The sequence below is a fragment of the Otolemur garnettii genome, unplaced genomic scaffold (assembly GCF_000181295.1).
Source record: "Otolemur garnettii isolate 467f Iridium unplaced genomic scaffold, OtoGar3 scaffold00045, whole genome shotgun sequence".
NCBI lineage: Eukaryota > Metazoa > Chordata > Mammalia > Primates > Galagidae > Otolemur > Otolemur garnettii.
In genome coordinates, this window is record NW_003852440.1 from 3,512,557 (window position 1) to 3,517,395 (window position 4,839).

At 42.6% G+C, this 4,839-nt stretch overlaps 1 pseudogene across 1 annotated transcript; it reads left to right on the forward strand.

The window, feature by feature from the left end:
• The first annotated feature begins 2,707 nt into the window (after positions 1-2,707).
• LOC100944199 lies at positions 2,708-3,307 on the forward strand (annotated as a pseudogene). The gene has a single exon (XR_153715.3). The product of XR_153715.3 is annotated as a translationally-controlled tumor protein pseudogene (transcript).
• The last annotated feature ends 1,532 nt before the right edge of the window (positions 3,308-4,839 follow it).

Sequence of the window (4,839 nt, forward strand, 5' to 3'; positions counted from 1 at the left end):
AGGAAAGGGGGTGGGCGGTGAGAGCCTCAGACATGGAGGGGGTGGGCGGTGAGAGCCTTGGACATGGAGGCTGAGGTAGAAGGAAAGGGGGTGGGCGGTGAGAGCCTCAGACATGGAGGGGGTGGGCGGTGAGAGCCTCGGACATGGAGGCTGAGGTAGCAGGAAAGGGGGTGGGCGGTGAGAGCCTCAGACATTCCTGCCATGCAGTTTTGAGACAGTCTTATCCACCCCAAAGATGAGCTCTAGAACAAAAATTGGCCATACAGGAGTTCCTTGCTGGCTGGAAATGGCAATTCTCTGAACCAATTCTTGGCCAAGGACTGCACAGAAAGCTGAGGTAGACCCCAGACTCACCCACAGCTGGAGTCTGTCAGTTAGTGGCCTTCCCTGTAGCAGCATCTCTCTCAAAGGGAGTTATGCACACACGACTCTGTGGTAGCCACATGGGTGCACAGCTAGGAATGAAGCATAGCTTTTGGGTTCTCTTGGTTTAAAAAAAGAGTGCATTACTATATTGCTGAACAATAATATACTTTAAAAGAATCAATAAAAACAACCGATCATTTAAATTATTTTTGCAGGAAGACAGGAAATACAAGGTTCTGAGGCCCCCTCCGACTACCAACCACCTTTCTTGAGTGAAGCATCTGAGAGGACAGCAGGTGGGTATGTTCTGGAAGGTATGAGAAAGACCTAGAGTTCTGCCACAGCAGGAACAGAGCGCCTTGGAAGAACTTTCTTCCTCTCTGGACCCTACCAGCTGTTAGGAATCTGCAGCAGAAAGTTCTAAGGCAAAGATTTCAGTGTGTGATTTACAGGTCTGTGTGAGTTTTCTTGGGGGGATGTGCAGGTTTCCCTGGCCCCTGAGGAGTACCACGGGAACTAGAGAAGCAGGCTGGGCATCCTTCCCACTCCCAAGGCTGGCAAAGGCCCCCACCCTCACCCCACCGCTGACGGGTGAGAATAGAAGGTTTCCTTCTCAACAAGAAATGGACAACTTGCTGGTTGTGTACTGCTCCTCACAGCTCCCAAAATGACTCCTGCTTAAGGCACATTGGTGAAGCAGACCCAAGTCTGAAGAGTGAATAAAGCCATGACTGGGAAGGTTACACTCCGTATACACGACCTGCACAAAGACCAGCAGCCAGACAGAAACATAAGCAGGCTGCGTGGGACAGGCATTTCCTACACAATAGAACTGATAGAACGTGAATGAAAATTCTAGTATACAAAATACTTTTAGGAACTAAAAAGGAGATCTATTGGAGTCAAAAATGTAGTAGATAACTTGAAGTGAAAAATAGTCACTGTTGAAACCCTAAATAGTTTCCTGGAAGATTAAATAGAAACAGTATCCCAAATCACAGGGAAAAAATATGAAGAGATGGAACTGTGGCACGAGAATTTAAAAGATTTGGACAACAAAATGTGAAAAATAGAAGGGCTGGGAAACTCGGGCACACAACCACCCTAGAGGGAGCGCAGAGGATTGTTAGGGTAGTGCAACTACCCCATATGACACTAGAATGTGGGTACATGTCATTACACATTTGTCCAAACCCATAGAATGTGCAACACCAAAAGTGAACCCTAAACTATGGACTTTGGGAGTTAATGGCTTGTCAGTGTTGGCTCCTTAATTATAACAACTGCATCAGTTTGGGAGAGGATAGATACCTGGGAAGAGGCTGTGCCTCTGTGGGGGCAGGATTACATGCAATCTCTGTACTTCCTACTCAGTTTTGCTGTGAACCTAATACCGCTCTTAAAAGTAAAGTCTACTGATAAAAATCGGAGCACCCGAAAAGGGTGGGCAAAGAAACAAATCGGGAAAAGACAGTAACTAAACAATAGAGAATAATTTCTCTGACCTAAGGAAATGTTGGGGGCTAAAAATTCAAGAATTCACCGAGTTTTACATAGAATTTATGGGGGGGGGGAAGACACACACTTAGACATGTACTGGTTAAAGAAAAATTTTACAATGCGTCAGATATGAAAATCTATCTACGAAGGAAGAGGAATTAGACTGGAATTGGATTTTTCATCTATGGCACTAGGACTGTAAGATAATGAAATAATCCGACCAGCAGGAGGAGGGAAGGAAAAGAAGGGCATGTTTCTTCCCATAAAAGCACAACCTAGAAACTGCCCATACCATTTCTATTTATATCTCATTTGCCCAACTTGGGTACCTGACCACCCTACCAGTGAGTGATCCTGGAAAATGGTGTCTTTACTTGGGTGATCATGTGTGCAAGCTAATAGTTTATTTGTAGTTTTATTACTATGTAAGAGGTGCAAAACAGTTATGGGGAGGTAAGTATCAATTTTTGCCTTAGGTATTTACATACATACTTGTGTTTTTGAGACAGAGTCCCAAAGTGTCACCCTGGGTAGAGTGCTGTGGCATCATAGCTCACAGAAACCTCTAACTCTTGGGCTTAAGTGATTCTCTTGCCTTAGCCTCCCAATTAAAAAATATTTTATGTGACTTTTCTACATAGAAAATTATATTGGTTGAAAAGAAGTACAGTTGACAGTTGACATCTTCTCTTCCAGTCTTTATAAATATGTTCCCTTTTCAAGAAAAAAAAAGATGCTTTTCCGCCCGCTCCCCCCCTCCCCCCGAGCGCCGCTCCGGCTCCCTCTGAGCTCCGGGCTCCTGCAACGCTAGTGCCGCCGCCGTCTCCCTTCAGCCACCATCATGATTATCTACCGGTACCTCATCAGCCACATGAGATGTTCTCCGACATTTACAAGATCCGAGAGATCGCGGACGGCCTGTGCCTGGAGGTGGAGGGGAAGATGGTCAGTAGGACAGAGGGTTACATTGATGACTCGCTCATTGGTGGAAATGCTTCCGCTGAAGGACCTGAGGGCGAAGGTACCGAAAGCACAGTTGTCACTGGTGTTGATATTGTCATGAACCATCACTTGCAGGAAACCAGCTTCACAAAAGAAGCCTACAAGAAGTACATCAAAGATAACATGAAGTCAATCAAAGGCAAACTTGAAGAACAGAGACCAGAAAGAGTAAAACCTTTTATGACAGGGGCTGCAGAACAAATCAAGCACATTCTGGCTAATTTCAAAAACTACCAGTTCTTTATTGATGAAAACATGAATCCAGATGGCATGGTTGCTCTCCTGGACTACCCTGAGGATGGTGTGACCCCATATATGATTTTCTTTAAGGATGGTTTAGAAATGGAAAAATGTTGACAAATTTGGCAATTACTTTGGATCTATCACCTGTCATCATAACTGGCTGCTGCTTGTCATCCACACAACACCAGGACTTAAGGCAAACGGGACTGATGTCATCTTGAGCTCTTCATTTATTTTGACCATGATTTATTTGGAGTGGAGGCATTGTTTTTAAGGAAAAATATGTCATATAGGTTGTTTAAAAATAAAATACATTTAAACTCAAAAAAAAAAAAAGAAAAAAAAAGATAATGAATAATAATCTAGTTTCCTGAAAGAAAACAACTGATATCCAGGTTTGCTAGCCAGAAGTCAGTTGTTCAGACACACATGTCGTTAAATTATTTAAATACTTCCACATTGGATAGGAAATGGCTTTGACCCTGAGTATCTGTCTCCCTGTAGCCCTCAGCTCTTCCCGTTCCTCCCCACTTCTATAGGATTCAGAGACTAAAGGGTCAATGCCTGGTGCACCAGAGTGTACTTGAATACCATTTCTGCTGCCAAGATATCACCTGATGGGGCAATGCAAATTATTAGAAAAAAAATCGCTTATGTACTCAGCCCTATTATAAAACCAATTTATAGCTTTCATATGAAAGCTATAACCCAATCATAGCCCAAGAATATGGAGAAAGGGGAAAGGGAGAGGAGAGGAGCAGGGAGGATGGGTGGAGGGAGGGTAATTGGTGGGACCACACCTACGGTGCATCTTACAAGGGTACATGGGAAGTTTACTAAATGTAGAACATAAATGTGTTAACACAATAACTAAGGTAATGCTGTGAAGGCTTTGTTAACCAGTTTGATGAAAATATTTCAAATTGTATATAAAACCAGCACATTGTACCCCATGATTGCATTGATGTATACTATGACTTAATAATAAAAACAAAAATCACATATGTACCCTATCTAAAGAAAATGTGTGACAAAGAACTCTAGCCAAATAAGGATCAAAACAGAAATCTCAACAGAGAAGAAGATAAAGACGAGATGAAGACAGTGGTAAGGAGTGAGCCATGCCATGTACTAAAATGTCCATGGGTATTGACAGAGTGACTGGGTTTCCATAGGCAGAATTCGGAATTTTGAAATAGATAATTTCTGCAAGGGAAAGTCTACTAAATGGATGAAATTAAAGGTACCAAATTATCTAAGCAAGACCTAGAAAGAAGAAAAATAAAAGCAACCATTGGATCTCATCTTGTTTGGGGGTGCAGGCAGCTGATATGAAAAAGGAGAAATTAATACCATTCTAAAGGTCTCGTTAGGGAGCGGGAGCAGGAGTAAGCAGAGCACCTGGTGGGGGAAGATGGCATTTTGTTTTCATGAGACTGTCAACAAATATATTTGATTATAAATGTCAAGGAAGAGGAAAAACGGTTAGGAATGGGGAAATAGGGTAAAATTGTCAAATGAATGAGGAAAAAAGAGAATAGGGATTTATCACATCAACAAAAACCATGAAAGTAAATGATAAACGTAAAAATAGAATTGATGAAAAGAAGTACACCAGTTATTTTACGCTATATGAACAGGATAATTCTACCCATTAAGAGAGACAGTGAAGGCTCGACGCCTATAGCTCAACCGGCTAAGGCGCCAGCCACGTACACCTAAGGTGGC